This window comes from Carassius carassius, chromosome 45 (genome assembly GCF_963082965.1).
Source record: "Carassius carassius chromosome 45, fCarCar2.1, whole genome shotgun sequence".
NCBI lineage: Eukaryota > Metazoa > Chordata > Actinopteri > Cypriniformes > Cyprinidae > Carassius > Carassius carassius.
Window position 1 is genome coordinate 14,967,478 of NC_081799.1, and position 19,631 is coordinate 14,987,108.

A 19,631-nucleotide genomic window follows, 5' to 3' on the forward strand; every position below is an offset into this window, starting at 1 on the left:
TTGTTTACTTAAATGGGGAGTCATCTCATTTATCATCAGTAAAATATGGAGTGCCACAAGGATCCGTCCTAGGTCCCCTTCTATTTTCAATATACATGTTGCCCCTTGGTAATATTATTAGAAAATACAGAATTAGCTTCCACTGTTATGCTGATGATACTCAGCTATATATCTCAACGAGACCAGATGAAACTTCTAAATTATCTAAGCTAACAGAGTGTGTTAAAAATGTAAAAGACTGGATGACCAATAATTTTCTCCAATTAAATTCGGATAAGACAGAGATATTAATTATTACCAAATAATTACCAAAAAACACTACACAGATTCTTGTAGATTACAATCTGCAACTAGATGGATGTTCTGTTACTTCTTCTACAGTCAACAATCTGGGTGTTATATTAGACAGCAACTTGTCTTTTGAAAATCATATTTCCCATGTTACAAAAACTGCATTCTTCCCTCTTAGAAACATATTGTAACTGTATTGTAAAAAGCGCTATACAAATAAACTTGAATTGAATTGAATTGAACAAATTAATAAAAATGTATCTGTCTCTGCTTCAATATGGGATAACACAACACAAGATTTTACAGGTCAATGTTCGCAGCCCAGCCAAGGTAGATTTACCCATTAAACAGAAACGCAAACATATTAAAGGCTCCTCAAGTGTAAAATTCATTCGGTGCCAACAAAAGCCCAAATAAGCTGTAATTACTTAACTGCATACTGTGAACACAGTAGAGAGTGATTGGATTGCGCATTTTCACACAGCAGGTGTGTGTTTGCATGTGTGTGTGAGAGAAGACTAGAATGCTACTCCTTTTTACGAGCACCACTGACTGAATTGATTTTACAGTCTAGGGTAGTTTATATCTTCAGGAAGTTATGGGCCGACAGACAATAGAGCTTTAACAGCCTGTCTGACTCAAAGCAAATTTGTGACTCCTTGCACTCACGTCTATACTGTAAAGGAGGTAGTAAATTTAGTACTATATATGGTAGTTTTAACAACTGCTGCTCTAGATTGACAGTTCTGTCAATATGAGAGACAAAGTTACTTATTATGCATGACATCAGATTCACATTTTAAATAAGAGCACTGATGACAGAGAGAGAGACCGAAAAAAAAGAAAGGGATGAAAGGAAAGTGATAAGGGTAGAAAGCAATACATGAACACAACAGAAGTCGTGTTGGAGAGCATTTTACAGAGCACTAGCGAGGTCAGGATGAAATAGAAATAGGGTGAGCCTTATTTTGTTTGGTCAGGCAGTACACACGATTTAGCTGTCAGGTGAACAGGGACACTATCGATTCACAGAAGTGAGTGTGAGCCTTCCTGTAATTTATTATTTCAAAAGCATGATGCAGTGAAGGGATGCATTCATGCTTAACTACAGTCGTGGCCAAAAGTTTTGAGAATTACATAAATATTGGAAATTGGAAAAGTTGCTGCTTAAGTTTTTATAATAGCAATTTGCATATACTCCAGAATGTTATGAAGAGTGATCGAATTGCATAGTCCTTCTTTGCCATGAAAATTAACTTAATCCCAAAAAAACCTTTGCACTGCATTTCATTGCTGTCATTAAAGGACCTGCTCAGATCATTTCAGTAATCGTCTTGTTAACTCGGGTGAGAATGTTGATGAGCACAAGGCTGGAGATCATTATGTCAGGCTGATTGGGTCAGAATGACAGACTTGACATGTTAAAAGGAGGGTGATGCTTGAAATCATTGTTCTTCCATTGTTAACCATGGTGACCTGCAAAGAAACGCGTGCAGCCATCATTGCGTTGCATAAAAATGGCTTCACAGGCAAGGATATTGTTGCTACTAAGATTGCACCTAAATCAACAATTTATAGGATCATCAAGAACTTCAAGGAAAGAGGTTCAATTATTGTAAAGAAGGCTTCAGGGTGTCCAAGAAAGTCCAGCAAGGGCCAGGATCGTCTCCTAAAGAGGATTCAGCTGCGGGATCGGAGTGCCACCAGTGCAGAGCTTGCTCAGGAATGGCAGCAGGCAGGTGTGATCGCATCTGCACGCACAGTGAGGCGAAGACTTCTGGAAGATGGCCTGGTGTCAAGAAGGGGAGCAAAGAAGCCACTTCTCTTCAAAAAAAACATCAGGGACAGATTGATCTTCTGCAGAAAGTATAGTGAATGGACTGCTGAGGACTGGGGCAAAGTCATATTCTCCGATGAAGCCCTTTTCCGATTGTTTGGGGCATCTGGAAAAAGGCTTGTCCGGAGAAGAAAAGGTGAGCGCTACCATCAGTCCTGTGTCATGCCAACAGTAAAGCATCCTGACACCATTCATGTGTGGGGTTGCTTCTCATCCAAGGGAGTGGGCTCACTCACAATTCTGCCAAAAAACACAGCCATGAATAAAGAATGGTACCAAAACACCCTCCAACAGCAACTTCTTCCAACAATCCAACAACAGTTTGGTGAAGAACAATGCATTTTCCAGCACGATCGAGTACCGTGCCATAAGACAAAAGTGATAACTAAGTGGCTCGGGGACCAGAATTTTGAAACTTTGGGTCCATGGCCTGGAAACTCCCCAGATCTTAATCCCATTGAGAACTTGTGGTCAATCCTCAAGAGGCGGGTGGACAAACAATAACCCACTAATTCTGACAAACTCCAAGAAGTGATTATGAAAAAATGGATTGCTAACAGTCAGGATTTGGCCCAGAAGTTGATTGAGAGCATGCCCAGTCGAATTGCAGAGGTCCTGAAAAAGAAGGGCCAACACTGCAAATACTGACTCTTTGCATAAATGTCATGTAATTGTCGATAAAAGCCTTTGAAACGTATGAAGTGCTTGTAATTAGGGATGCACCGAAATGAAAATTCTTGGCCGAAACCGAAAAAGAGAAAACCAAGGCCGAAAACCGAAACCCCGAAAGAAATTATGCCAATTATTAGTACCATTGCATTTATTGCTATGACCGTGTACTAACTTTACTAAAATGAAGACATTGCAATTGCATAAATTAATATTAAAGTTTCAAAGATAATTACAATAACATCAATTATAAAAAACATAAAAATACATAATTACAAATTAAACACATTGCAACAATGCACAGTATAAAAAAAAATTCAAACTAAAAATTTATCCCACTCATGTGAATATTAAATGATAATGTACTGGCCTGCCGAAAGGTTTTAAAATGAACTGTTCTCTCATAAAAACAAAATGCATTTAGGTGAAGTTTTTTTTTTTAATTGTTCTCTGTAGGACTAGAAAGTGCATTACTTCTCCAGTATAGGCAAGAGGGTTATCACTTCTGGGGATGGGGACTTCAGACAGATAACCATCTAGCTGTTGAGCAGTTGAGCTTGTCATCTGCCTGACATTTGAGAAATATTTGAGAGTGTGTATTTAAATAGGGCCAGGGCATAAATAAACATTTTTTATCAAATTAAAGCAGAAATCTAGCAGAAATATGGCTACAATCTGATATTATGTATGTATATGTATATATATGTGTGTGTCTGTGTGTGTGTGTCTGTGTATATATATATATATATAAAATGTCACATATATAGTAGCCTAAGAACGAAATAGCCAATGTATTATTATTATTTGAGGCACTTTCTTGCAGAATTTCACTGAACATATCAGACAACGAGGGTGCATGCCCCTCATCTGGTGCAGAGACGAGTCTTTTTTTCTGCGCTCTGATCTCAGTCTCCTGTGCTTGGCGCTTTTCCGTCTCCACGCGGGTTCTCCGCATCCAGCGCGGCCTGGATCATTTCTCGTGCGCGCTGCCTTATTTCCACTTCCAAGTAATGGTCTTTATAACGTAGATCAAGCACATTCGCGGTGAAGTGCAGAGGATCTGAAAAGATCTCAGTGAGACGTGTGCTAACAGACTCTATAAGACTGTACTTTTCTTTGTTTTCACTTCGTGGTCCATCTCAATCTCTTTGTTAGAAGACGCTTTACTGCTGCGAATAAAGGAATAAGAATAGAGAGAATGTTCTCTATTAAGACCCACTGGTGTGAAGTGAATGTCGCGGGAAGCTTGTGGTCTGCGCTATGCAGGTGCACGTGCAGGTCGCGGTTTCTGTTTGCGTCATCACAACATTTCGGCCGTGTTGTTTCGGTGATAAAAGTCTTTCGGCTGAAAACCGAAAATGCACTTTTGGGCCATCTTCGGTGGCCGAATATTCGGTGCATCCCTACTTGTAATAATATTTCAGTACATCACAGAAACAACTGAAACAAAGATCTAAAAGCAGTTTCGCAGCAAACTTTTGAAAACTAATATTTATGTAATTCTCAAAACTTTTGGCCACGACTGTACATGCAGTCTGAGTCCTGTATGAACTAATGGCAGAATGTCATATAGACGGATCTCAGATTGGCACACTTGCTGCCTTTTTCTTTTCACAAATCAAGCCATTTAGCAAATGAGTTTCAGAATAGTGTACATTTAATGGCTAACTGATGACTCTGATTATGTTTTAACAACATTTATAGTTGAAATTCCAAATCTGAACAGATGGTTACAAGCAGTGGTGTCAAAGTATTGGCATTCATTACTCAAGTAGAAGTATAGATACTAGGGTTTAAAAAGACTTTTGTAGAAGTTGAAGTATCAACTCAAGCTTTTTACTCAAGTAAAAGTGTAAAAGTACTGGTTTAAAAAACTACTTAAAGTATAAAAGTAAAAGTAATGTAAGGTAAAAAAATGCCATTAAGAACAAAAGCTATGTCGCACCACAGGGGCCTATTGTGCACTACCCCTCCTCAAAAACACATTTTTCTAAAGGCCATAGGCCATAATGACTATAATATTATATTAAAATGTTCATGTTGAAAAATTTGGGATGCACTAGGCTACCTGTTTCAGCCGCATATATGCCGATCGAAAATGAACGCACTTTATTACAATGCAAATACATTAAAGGATTAGAGATATGACTAGTTGCCTATAAGTATTGTAATGTTGCAAAAAGTCAAACTTCAGAGGCATGTCATCAATAACCCTTTAATGGAATGTAAATGTATATCCAAACTTAGCTGCAGGAATCTGCGAGGGCAAAGGACAAGAAAATTGGTGCAGGCTTAGAATCAATTACCCTTGTGTGGTTGTCTATATACAATAAACATTATAGTGCTGTCAAAATGAATGATTAATCCAAGTGATTAATCAAAAACTAAACATGAAAAATAACTCATAATCCTGATACCTTCTTGATTGATAGCTTCCTGTATTCAGTACATACGTCTGTTATGTCCAGTGTGGGGGGGTAACGAGTTATAAAGTTGCTATAGCCTACTTTTCACAACATTGTCAATCGCGTCATCAATCGCAAACGATAATTTATTAAAACGTCTCGCTACCGAACTCCCTACAGTAGCTTAATTTGTGGAGGATGAAGAGAAAGCACCCATTTGGTAAATGAGCCAGTAATGAGAAACAATAACTTTTAAGTAGAGTCCAGTGCCTTTTCAATATTTTTAAAATGGTACCGGTGCCTAAACGGTGCCTGAACTGATACTTAAAAAAAAAGAACCACAAAAAAAAACTATGGATAACATTAAAGAACATTACAAATATTTAAAATAAATCCATAGCTTTCACCTTGGATGCTCTCATTTCTCAAGTTATGCTTCCCTTACTCTAAGGCTAATAAATGTATTTCACAATCTGGGTCATTATTTGATACAAACCACACATAATGTTTCTACTGTATCTCTGTCAATCACTCTGATATTTAGTTAAGATGGGTGTCACTGTCTGTCACTGAATTACTGTATGGTCATTCTTTATACAACCCGAATTCCGGAAAAGTTGGGACGTTTTTTAAATTTTAATAAAATGAAAACTAAAAGACTTTCAAATCACATGAGCCAATATTTTATTCACAATAGAACATAGATAACATAGCAAATGTTTAAACTTAGAAAGTTTACAATTTTATGCACAAAATGAGCTCATTTCAATTTTGATTTCTGCTACAGGTCTCAAAATAGTTGGGACGGGGCATGTTTACCATGGTGTAGCATCTCCTTTTCTTTTCAAAACAGTTTGAAGACGTCTGGGCATTGAGGCTATGAGTTGCTGGAGTTTTGCTGTTGGAATTTGGTCCCATTCTTGCCTTATATAGATTTCCAGCTGCTGAAGAGTTCGTGGTCGTCTTTGACGTATTTTTCGTTTAATGATGCGCCAAATGTTCTCTATAGGTGAAAGATCTGGACTGCAGGCAGGCCAGGTTAGCACCCGGACTCTTCTACGACGAAGCCATGCTGTTGTTATAGCTGCAGTATGTGGTTTTGCATTGTCCTGCTGAAATAAACAAGGCCTTCCCTGAAGTAGATGTTGTTTGGAGGGAAGCATATGTTGCTCTAAAACCTTTATATACCTTTCAGCATTCACAGAGCCTTCCAAAACATGCAAGCTGCCCATACCGTATGCACTTATGCACCCCCATACCATCAGAGATGCTGGCTTTTGAACTGAACGCTGATAACATGCTGGAAGGTCTTCCTCCTCTTTAGCCCGGAGGACACGGCGTCTGTGATTTCCAACAAGAATGTCAAATTTGGACTCGTCTGACCATAAAACACTATTCCACTTTGAAATAGTCCATTTTAAATGACCCTTGGCCCACAGGACACGACGGCGCTTCTGGACCATGTTCACATATGGCTTCCTTTTTGCATGATAGAGCTTTAGTTGGCATCTGCTGATGGCACGGCGGATTGTGTTTACCGACAGTGGTTTCTGAAAGTATTCCTGGGCCCATTTAGTAATGTCATTGACACAATCATGCCGATGAGTGATGCAGTGTCGTCTGAGAGCCCGAAGACCACGGGCATCCAATAAAGGTCTCCGGCCTTGTCCCTTACGCACAGAGATTTCTCCAGTTTCTCTGAATCTTTTGATGATGTTATGCACTGTAGATGATGAGATTTGCAAAGCCTTTGCAATTTGACGTTGAGGAACATTGTTTTTAAAGTTTTCCACAATTTTTTTACGCAGTCTTTCACAGATTGGAGAGCCTCTGCCCATCTTTACTTCTGAGAGACTCTGCTTCTCTAAGACAAAGCTTTTATAGCTAATCATGTTACAGACCTGATATCAATTAACTTAATTAATCACTAGATGTTCTCCCAGCTGAATCTTTTCAAAACTGCTTGCTTTTTTAGCCATTTGTTGCCCCCGTGCCAACTTTTTTGAGACCTGTAGCAGGCATTAAATTTTAAATGAGCTAATTAAGTGGATAAAAGTGTAAAATTTCTCAGTTTAAACATTTGCTACGTTATCTATGTTCTATTGTGAATAAAAAATTGGCTCATGTGATTTGAAATTCCTTTAGTTTTCATTTTATTAAAATTTAAAAAACGTCCCAACTTTTCCAGAATTCGGGTTGTAAAGTAGCAACAATGTCATTTTTAAAATACAGTACTGTGCAAAAGTCTTAGACACATTAGTATTTTCACCCCAAAAAAGGGTTTTAAGCCAGTTATTTATATCTTTTGCTGTAGTGTGTCAGTAGGAATTAGTTTGCCATTAAATTTAATAATAATCTAGTGCGATTTTGCACAAGCAGTCTGTCAACGGCAAAATGAATGTTTGGAAATGTAAACTGATATTTTATACTGACACACTACAGCAAAATATATTAATAACTGTCCGAACACCATTCTTTTTGGTGAAAATACTAACGTGCCTAAGACTTTTGCACAGTAGTGTACAACCCGAATTCCGGAAAAGTTGGGACGTTTTTTAAATTTTAATAAAATGAAAACTAAAAGACTTTCAAATCACATGAGCCAATATTTTATTCACAATAGAACATAGATAACATAGCAAATGTTTAAACTGAGAAAGTTTACAATTTTATGCACAAAATGAGCTCATTTCAATTTTGATTTCTGCTACAGGTCTCAAAATAGTTGGGACGGGGCATGTTTACCATGGTGTAGCATCTCTTTTTCTTTTCAAAACAGTTTGAAGACGTCTGGGCATTGAGGCTATGAGTTGCTGGAGTTTTGCTGTTGGGATTTGGTCCCATTCTTGCCTTATATAGATTTCCAGCTGCTGAAGAGTTCGTGGTCGTCTTTGACGTATTTTTCGTTTAATGATGCGCCAAATGTCCTTTATCGGTGAAAGATCTGGACTGCAGGCAGGCCAGGTTAGCACCCGGACTCTTCTACGACGAAGCCATGCTGTTGTTATAGCTGCAGTATGTGGTTTTGCATTGTCCTGCTGAAATAAACAAGGCCTTCCCTGAAATAGACGTTGTTTGGAGGGAAGCATATGTTGCTCTAAAACCTTTATATAGCTTTCTGCATTCACAGAGCCTTCCAAAACATGCAAGCTGCCCATGCCGTATGCACTTATGCACCCCCATACCATCAGAGATGCTGGCTTTTGAACTGAACGCTGATAACATGCTGGAAGGTCTCCCTCCTCTTTAGCCCGGAGGACACGGCGTCCTTGATTTCCAACAAGAATGTCAAATTTGGACTCGTCTGACCATAAAACACTATTCCACTTTGAAATAGTCCATTTTAAATGAGCCTTGGCCCACAGGACACGACGGCGCTTCTGGACCATGTTCACATATGGCTTCCTTTTTGCATGATAGAGCTTTAGTTGGCATCTGCTGATGGCACGGCGGATTGTGTTTACCGACAGTGGTTTCTGAAAGTATTCCTGGGCCCATTTAGTAATGTCATTGACACAATCATGCCGATGAGTGATGCAGTGTCGTCTGAGAGCCCGAAGACCACGGGCATCCAATAAAGGTCTCCGGCCTTGTCCCTTACGCACAGAGATTTCTCCAGTTTCTCTGAATCTTTTGATGATGTTATGCACTGTAGATGATGAGATTTGCAAAGCCTTTGCAATTTGACGTTGAGGAACATTGTTTTTAAAGTTTTCCACAATTTTTTTACGCAGTCTTTCACAGATTGGAGAGCCTCTGCCCATCTTTACTTCTGAGAGACTCTGCTTCTCTAAGACAAAGCTTTTATAGCTAATCATGTTACAGACCTGATATCAATTAACTTAATTAATCACTAGATGTTCTCCCAGCTGAATCTTTTCAAAACTGCTCGCTTTTTTAGCCATTTGTTGCCCCCGTCCCAACTATTTTGAGACCTGTAGCAGAAATCAAAATTGAAATGAGTTCATTTTGTGCATAAAATTGTAAACTTTCTCAGTTTAAACATTTGCTACGTTATCTATGTTCTATTGTGAATAAAATATTGGCTCATGTGATTTGAAATTCCTTTAGTTTTCATTTTATTAAAATTTAAAAAACGTCCCAACTTTTCCGGAATTCGGGTTGTATAAAGCAGAGGTGGGTAGAGTACCCAAAAACTGTACTCAAGTAAAAGTAAAAGTACTTCTAGAAATATTTACTCAAGTAAAAGTAAAAGTACTAGTCTTGAATAGTTACTTGAGTAAGAGTAAAAGAGTATCGGATAAAAAAATCTACTCAAGTAGTTAGTTACTAGTTACTTTGGGTCATATATACTGTACTGAGCCTATTTTTATTTAGATAGATAGATAACATGTATGTAATGTATGTGTGCGTGTATAAATGTATATATTTCATCAGCCTTTACTCCAATTTATGTAATTTATTATAAAACCCTGTCTGTTTACTTAAGTAACAGATATAGGTGTCATGCCATAACATATTTTTAATACGACTGACTTTATATTAAATGTGAATTTAACATTGAAAGTTAATGTGATATAAATATTGCTACTAATCTTTCATTGTTCAGAAAGAGAGCAAATAACATTTACATTATTAAAGATAATTTTCACTGACAGTCTACATTTCAATCACTCTCAGAAACTCCCATTAAAATCACTGAAACTGTTAACACTGTGAAATCAATATCTTAATTAAAGATTCGTACACACATCTGCACTTTGTTGTTCCTGCCAGAGAATTTGCCAGAAAGAGGTATTCAGTCAGCGAGCGAGTGAAGGAAGCACCGGCATTTCAGCGATGACTCATCTAAACACATCTGATTGGCCAATGCTTTAATAAGCTCAATAGAATCATGTGTGATTTGTTATAATGCGCAGCGCTGTATAAACGCATCTATCTCTGGCTAAGCCCCAGCAAACAGTCACAGATCTGAATTTAGCAGCTGATAATATGACTCGCTGAACGTACTTGCACCAGTGTGATTGTATTAAAATTAATAAAATCTTAATCGGCTATTTTTTGTCTTTTGGAAGCTGAGTTACATTTACTTCGTTACATTTACTTGAGTAATTTTTTGGGGTAACGAATACTTTTCAGAGTATATTTAAAGATGGGTACTTTATACTCTTACTTGAGTAAATTTTTGGGGAAAAATCTGTACTTTTACTTCGTTACTGTGGGCGACGCTCCTGTCGTTACTTTATCTTAATGCAATAAATGTTATAATGCTTCAGTTTATTCCAAACGCGCCGTCTACTTTTTTCTGGGCAATGAGCGATGCACATTCGCGAATGATTCATTCTTTTGAGTCAATTCTGTTCAAAGGCTTGATCAAACCAATTGGCAAACGAGTGAATTGGTTCATGAATCAGTTTGAATGAGTCGTTCCCTGCCACACGCGCTGGGCGTCTGAAGTGGTTCACTCGGAGTTGTAACGTTTAAGAACAGAAAGAGCGTTGAAAACGTGGCTGGAACTGCACTGAATTGAAATCTGCAAAGGCTATTATTTGCTAGCCTTATACTTCTCTTCCAACCACAATCAAATTCACTCCATCCAGATGGCGCGATTTTATCTGGATAGATGTTTTTTTTTTTTTTTAATGATGACAAGCCGGAATGAAAACAAGTCGAAAAAATAGCAGTAACGAAGCTACTTTTAAAATGTAAGGAGTAGAAAATACAGATACTTGCAAGTAAATGTAAGGAGTAGAAGTAAAAAGTCGGCTGAAAAATAATTGCTCAAGTAAAGTATAGATAGCTACCCCAAATTTCTACTTAAGTAAGGTAACGAAGTATTTGTACTTCGTTACTTGACACCTCTTGGTTACAAGAACACAAACTGCAATGGTAGCATAATTATTATATATGCTTAATGATTTAGTCCACACTTAATACTAATGAAATGGCATAAAAAAATAATGTTTCATATTAACAAAAATGGTCCAATATATGGTGCAATCAAGTTTTTTTTTTTTGTAAATCTTATTTTTTATACCTAAATAAAAATTGTAAAAATTTATAGCTGTTAAATTTCCAGCTATTGCTAATTATTATTTATTTGTTAAAAACAATGTTTAATTTGAAGCAAATAATACAAATCTGAAAATAAAGTATCTACACCACCGGTCATAATTCATTACAGTGAGGTGGTCTTTCTGCTGGACCTTGAGGCCTGTCGCACCTCCTACAGTGCCTATGGTGGACTATGCATGGCAGGGGCGTCCTTTTCCCTGAGGCAGGCCTAAACCTGACCGCATACCATGTGGTTTTGCTGCAGGGTCTTCAGCTGGGGACCACCGCTCATTGACGTTTTGCCCCTTAACCCAGAACATCATCTGGTGGCGGGGCAGTGAACAGGGACGTCTCCCTGACACCCCCTGCAGCAAAACCTAACTAGATGTTACTCCCCAAGCCTTATCACATCATTTCAGCCAGAGCCAATGGCTTGCTTTCTCCGCTTCTTCAGAGAGCTTTTTGGTGGATCTGCTCAGTGTGGTTCCCCGTAATCCCAGGTCCTTGAGCAGGCATGATATTGATCTGCCCATAAAACCTCTGGCTCCCACCTCCACCGGGTACAGCCTCACTCTCCATCCACTTTCTCTGCACTCCGCAACCAAGTCTGCATACTTTGCCTTCTTTCTCTCGTAAGCAGCTTCCAGCCCTTCCTCCCATGGCACTGTCAGCTCGATCACTATCACTTACTTCACAGCTGCAGACCAGAGCACCACGTCTGGTCTTAATGTGGTGCTGCATATCTCCTGTGGGAACTGGAGCTGCCTTCCCAGGTCTACTTCCATCTTCCACGCTGCCCCTGGTGTTAATAACTTGGTAGGTGGTCTTTTGCTGGTATGCATTGCGGGTTCCCCCTCCCTAAGGAAGTGGATCCTACATCGACTCTCTATGGACTCTGATTGTTTGCCTCCTGCCGACTTTTTTCCAGCACCTCTGCCAGCTTCCTAACCACTTTGTCATGCCGCCATCTGAGCCGACCCTGTGTTAGTGCTGTTTTACAGCCGGACAGAACATGCTGGAGTGAGGCAGTTATGGTCCCGCAGAGATCACAGGATTGCCTTGTTCCAAGCCATTGGTGGAGGTTTTTTGGGCTTGGTAGGGTATCGTATGTTGCCCTAATGAGGAAACTGAGCCGAGCTTGTGGCAGTTTCCAGAACTCTGCCCAGCTGATAGCTCGGCTTGCAACACCCTCCCAAGTTGTCCACCGCCCCTGCTGCCCCTGTGCAACAGACCTTACTCTGAGCTCCTTCTGCTCAATCCTGGTGACCTCTGCAACAACTAGGTCCTTCCTCTCCTTCCTACTTGCCTTGGACCATAGGATGGGTGGCTCCCTCCATCCAAGGCCTGTCCTCCCTGTCTGGACCGTGCCTACAATTTGTTGGTGTTGCAGCCTTCCTATCACCCTTTGCACCTCTTCCTTAGCCCTCCATTTCCTTCCAGTCTCAACTCTGGCATTTGCATCAGCCACTGCTCTGTCGGAGGAATCACTTAATTCCATCACCAGCCTTGCCTTCTCCTGCCTATAGCCCAATGTGATGGATTTCAGGGGTAGCTGGAGTAAATTCCATCCATACAACCCAGCAGCTTGGACAGTCCTTCTGACAACTGCTGAAGGATGAATTTCCCCATATCCTTGTCTGAGAGACCGGATGTATAAAGTCTTCCCAGGCTTCGGATGGGCTGATCCACGATGCGGGGGATATCTTCCCCATTGATGGTGAAGGTGACTCTGTCGTTTCTTTCCCTCTTTCGCAACGAGAGGCTCCTTGACTTCTGTGACTTGAACTTCATTCTGGCCCAGGTGATCAGCTCATCCAACCTCCTGAGCAACCTGGTTGTACATGGGGCGGTTCGTAACAAGTACAATTAAAATTATTTTTACTTATCATTACTTTAAAAATAATTAAATTCATAAGTGTTCTTAGAATATACTTATTAAATAATTATAGAAAAATATATAATATCTCAGTTTCCACAAAAAGTTATGCAGCACAATGGTTTTCAACATTGGTAATAAAGTTTCTTAAACACCAAATCCTTATATTACTGTAATATGATTTTTGAAGGATTATGTGACTAAAAACTGTATGGCTGGTTTTCACAATTTTTACTGTATTCTTGATCAAATTAATTTATTTAATTGAAAACTTTATTACCAATTAATATATGCAGCCTTAGTGAGTATGAGAGACTTCTTTCAAAAATATTACAAATCTTAATGGGCCCAAATGTTTAAACAGAAAGGTATATCAACATTATTTTCCAAAATCCCCAAAATATATATAATACATTTGATAATAATTTGTGCTGGAAACTGTAAAGTGTTTGGTAGTGCAAGTTTAAATTGAAAAAATAAAATAAATGCAACAAATCGAGTCAAAACAATAACAAAACATTCCCTGTGCAGAGACTAAACCTGCACGAAACACTGCGTGTGCAGTGCAGCCAGAGATTTTAGAGTCCATGGGCTCTAACAACCTCCGTCTGGGTCAGACCCAGAGAAAAGAATGTGCCCTTTGTTTGCCGAGGAGCTGTCCTAATGTGTCAGCTACAACAGACTGAGCAGAAGTTCAATACTCTCCACACACTGACACACACACACACATAAACTCAGCTTATTATTGATTATCTTGATAAGGTCATCCAAGCCACTGAAACTGTACAGAAGTCATTTAGCCATATAAACAGAACAAAAGAGAGGGGAAGATAGTAAGAGAAGGTAAAGGAGAGAAAATACAGAACAAACAAAGCATGCAAACACATACTACGCATACTGTATTGTAAGACCCTCTCCTGCTTGCTTTACCTAATTGCTCCTCTACACATAATGAAGCTCACATACATAAAAAATGATACAAAAATCATAAGTTATACTACTTGTGTATTAAATGCCAAGTGTTCAAAACCCAGAGGATAACTTTGTAAGCTCTTAAAGAAACAGTTCACTCAAAAACAAAACATTCTGTCATCATTCACTGAGCCTCATGTCATTACAAACATGTCTTTCCTTTCTCTGTGAAACATTTTAACTGTTCTGAAATATTTTAACTGTTTCTGTTCATACAATGAAAGTCAGTGGAGTCCAAAAAATTGGACACCACTTTTCAAAATACCTTTTCCCATTTTTTTTGAGAAATAATGTGGGGGCTATTAATTTTAAAACTAGTTTGTTCAATCAGTCAGTCCAGTTCATGAGCATGAATTAATACTTTTCTATTTAATTTTAAGTATTTTTTTAATTACTTGTATTCAGCAAAAACATATAGACATTTATAATGTTATAAAATACTTTTATTTCAATTAAATACTATTCTACTTCATTTTATACTTAAAGAATGTTAAAAAAATAAGTCCTAAAATTTTTAAATTACAGTTTGCACAAAAATATTAAGCAGGACAACTGCACAAATTGATAAGAAATGTTTCTTTAGAAAATCAAATTAAAATGATTTCTGAATGATCATGAGAAAATTCAGATTTTCTATCACAGGAATACACATTTCAAAATACATTACAACAGAAAATGTTTTTTTTTTAATTTGTAAAAAAAAAAAAAAAATTGTGTTCCTGTAGCTCAAGTGGTAGAGTGTTGTGTTAACAAGCGCAAGGTTGGAGGTTTGATTCCCTGGGAACACATGATAGGTAAAAATTGATAGCCTGAATGCAATGTAAGTCGCTTTGGATAAAAGCATCTGCTAAATACATTTAATTAAATTTAAATTTAAATGTAATTTTAAATAGTTTTAATATTTCACAATATCATTTTTAATGAGCATAAGATTTTCAAAAACATTTTACCTACTGCAGACTTTTGAACATTAGTGTATAGCTAATCAACAAATATTTACCCCGGAGTGATCAAATTAAAAAGAAAGATTGGTTTATGAATCACAAAACCATCACTTTAAAACGATATTTAAGCCACAATGATATCCAATAAGATGCAGTTTTGTGCAACTTTGAGCACAAGATATACTTCTGATCCAGTAAAATAGTGCAGATAGTGCTTGGCAGAGGCAATTTTTCTGGCTACTTATCTTGAGAGTCTAAACGGAGCATCATGTAAGGGGATTCAAGGTTAAGCTGCCCTCTTGTGGGCTCGGCATCCCTCGGCACGGACGCTATCTGAGAATCTGTTCCACTCTTTTCCCTGAGCCCTCGACACGGTCACTGGCAATGGAGAAACAGCGTATAGATGAGCAGGGCTTTAACCTGGCCTGTGACTCCACACCAGTAGATTTCCCTTGTGTCTCTGCCCTTGATTTGTTCGCTTGGCTCTTCGTACATCTTCACTTGTGTGATATATGGATGGTAGGAGAGCACAGACGCAGAGGGATAGCCATGCTATGTCACCTTTATAACGAGAGCAGTATATTCTGCTTGGCTTGACTTGTCCTCTCCTTGAGGATCTTCTCTTAGTTCATTTGAAAGGCAAAATCATGCATTAATATTTCAGTTTTATTTTGTGCTTCTCTATCATACTGCATCTATCTGTTTCATAATGTCTCAGGAATACTTTAGGAGATTCAGTATCTGAGTAAATGGGAGAAAGCATGCTGATGATAAAAGAAATAACATTTAGCTCATCACATTATCACATTCAATCAGATCCACTATAATGATGCAAACTTATTCTTAACTTCTTTCACTGCATATTAATCTATACTAAAAAATAAATAAATAAAAAACAGGCTCAAACACATAGAAAGTGCAGAGGTATAAAGTACAAAAAGTGCAAAAGACAGAATGCATATATATATATATATATATATATATAGAGAGAGAGAGAGAGAGAGAGAGAGAGAGAGAGAGAGAGAGAGAGAGACATATATGGAAGATTTAATTCCACATAAACATTGTACAATAGATCACCATGGAAACATTACAGAGAAAAAGGTCCTGATATCCATGAGATCTTTCAAGATTTACTCTCAATATCTGCATGAAAAAACATTGGGATGGACCTTCAGTCATGCATTCCGTAGAAAGACAAGTCCAGACTTATTGCAGTTAGTCAAAGTCCAGCTACCTGAGGCTATACAGGCTTAAAGGGATCGTTCACCCAAAAATGAATATTCTGTCATTAATTAATGACACAGAAGAGAAGACATTGTTGAACAAATTCATTATAAGTGTTTTCTATGCACACAAAAATTATTTTTGTAGCTTAATAAAACCGCTGCTGAACCGCTGATGTCACTAGGACTATTTTAACGATGTCCTTACTACCTTTTTAGGCCTTGAACTTGGTAGTTGCTTTGCTGCCTATTAAGGGTCAGATAGCTCTCAGACATTATCGATAATATCTTAATTTGTGTTCTGAAGATGAACAGAGGTCTTCCAGGTTTGGAACGATATGAGGATGAGTAATTAATTTCATTTTTGGGTGAACTATCCCTTTAACTACTCTGCATATTTGAGCGTTTTACAGGACTAAAACTCTCAGATAATTAATCAGGGTAATTATACCCATCTTCATTGTCTTTAACTGTTCAAAGACACTGATGAGAAATGCCTAAGCCTGTTTCTATTGTAAGTGAAGGACTATAGCCTGTTCTCTCTTTGTGTCTCATCAGTAGGGGAGGACAGGCGCTGTTAAAGGCCACATCTTTAATTACACCCTGCCCACAGCAGTTAAATGTCAGGCCATTTGCATTACATACAGAGTGCACTGGCATTCAGCGGGCATTAGCCTCTGCTGGTGCTATCGGTCACAGCCCAGTGAAGGCTTTAGCCGACCAACCTCTACAACAGTGAAAGTACCAACTTCAATCAACACCTCCTGAGTGGGTACCATGCCATCCAAAGATGATGAATTACACTAAAAATAAGCTCCAGGCCAGAAACGTACACACAATGTTGTTGTTTAATTTACTGATTTGTTTGCTTGTTCACATATATGCATACACTCATATGGTATCAGATTACATGTTATGTTAAAAAGCTAAAAAGAGAAAAAGATATGATTGGTAGGTAGCCAGTTACAATTTAAAGTAAAAAGAAAAAATGTACCTGTTGAAAGCGTGTAGACAGTCTGTGGAGTTCCAGTAAATTAGAGATGAGATTGCTTTGACGGTTACAGATTTGAAAAACAAAGAGGCGGGGAAAAAAACCTTAAACTCTTACACAAAGAACTAATTCAGCATAAAATGGTTATTTAGGACAATATGTAATTAAATAGAACTGTTACTACATGTAAAGAACCATTAAAAGACCATCTTTTACATGCGTACATGTGTTTGATTCTTAATTCTGTTGTTACCTGGATGATCCACAGCTGTTTTTTGCTTGTTTTTAAAAGTAGTGCAAGAGTCCCTTGTTTGTCCTGAACAGCTAAATTGCCTGCTGTCATCAGAAAACTCCTTCAGGTCTGAAAAATGATTTGGTTTTCCAACATCTTTGGCGATTTGAACCATTTCCTACAATGACTGTATGATTTTGAGATCTTTTCACATTAAGGACAACTGATGCTCCAGAAAGGAAGGACGATGCACTATAGTGCCCCTATTATGGGAAATTATTAATTAAAGGTTCATAATCTGGTTTTGGGTGTCCCCAATAGCAGGATAATATGCATGCAAAGTCTTTCATTGTCTTGAGATATGCATTTATTTTTACCTTACTTGCTCAAGGACTCCCAAACGAATCTCTCAATGATTAATTTTTCCAAACCCCTCATTGGCATGACGCCAATCTGCAGTGATTGGTCCAATTGGACCTTTCTTTTGAGAGAAAATCACTTTATACCCGGTGCACTTTCAGATTTAAAACTTTGCAGGATGTTTTCATTCACTTAGAGTTGTGTTACACACTACATGAAAGGTCATTTTCAAAACTTAATAATATGGGCACTTTGTTTTACCTAAATATCATATTTTTTTCATTTATTACTGCTCTTCAGAAGCTAAAAATGTTGTTTCCCAGAAGTCAAAATAACTTCAGTCTATCAGATTTTCAACTTAAAAACAAAAACATTTTAACTCCATGTTTTCAATGCATCGTTTCTCCTTCTGGAGCATTGGTGAACGTCTGAAGCTTTTGTAACAGCTGTGTGTTATGAGTATTATTTTCTTTTATCTAAAATATATAATTCTGTTCTGTAATAAACATAAAAAATTACATTTTGTGTGATGCAAAACTATGTTCTTTGTTGTAGATTTATAGAGACTTGGATCCAAAAGACATAACGGCATATAACATCTATGACAAAAGTCATATGCCGTACACTGCTCCAAAAGCACCCAGCGCACTGGTGAGGGAAGGAAACAGTCAGTTAGGCTTGTTCATGAGCAGGAACAAGTGGCTGTAAAAATGTGCCTTGAACAATCACCACCCAGGGTCTCCTCATCCACCTCCATTACAGACCCCACAGGGCTGTTGATTGAGCTTGTTTCTGGTCTCATCTGCCTTCTATTCCCCATACTAATTAAAACCTTGATTGCAAAGGCCTTTTAGAGCTTCACGGTGGAGGCGTGGAGGAGGGTGGGGGGAGAGACATGAGGACAGAGGGGAGGAAAGATGTGTTATTGGAGACCACAGGTGGTGCCGCTTCCAAGGGTCTGCCACTTCCGAGCAATCAACACATGGGCAATGAGAGAGGAGGACAATATGGCAAGCAAAAGAGAAGAAGTGGGCAAAAAGGAACTGATCTTAATGGCTTCAACTGTAAGTAAATATCTTATGAATCACTAAAACACTGCTCTGTTATATATTATGCATTTCCACAAATCCAGATGGGTGGATAGATGGATATATTTTAACGGGATATACAGTATTACATTAAAAGGTGTATGTGTACTGTATAACACTTTTATAATAGTATTAATTATTTTTGGCAATGATCTTACTGGTTTTGAAACAATGTTCTGTAATATATTATTTCCAGAAATTCACTTGGCTAAAATAAATAAATTAGGGCCTTCCATTTAATGCATTAACTTAATTAGTTATTAAAAAAATAACCTGATTAAAAAAAAAAAAAAAAAAGACGCAGTTAATGCACTGGCCCAACCCCAAGACCTGTGTATCATCTTGCATTTCATGTAGTTGACTGTTGACAAATATGATGCAGGACAACAACTCCATAAATGCAGTTATGACCTAAAATGTAAGATATTGGGGGCAAAAAATGCCCTGTATAAGTTTTTGTTTCATATTTATATCATACGATAACACACAAGCAGGGAGAGCATTTTATACTTAGATTTTATAAAACAGTTCAGTAAATAAGAAGCTGATATTGTGTTATATATGTTATATAAAAACACAATATTATGTTTTTGCTCTGTTTTGCAGAGAACATATTACATGCAGCCATATCAGAATTGTTGTGTCTCAGAAAAACACAGCTGTGTTTAGTTTTGAACAAATCATGTGAACAAATGATTCAAAGAGCCTTTCATAAAGAGAGCTGT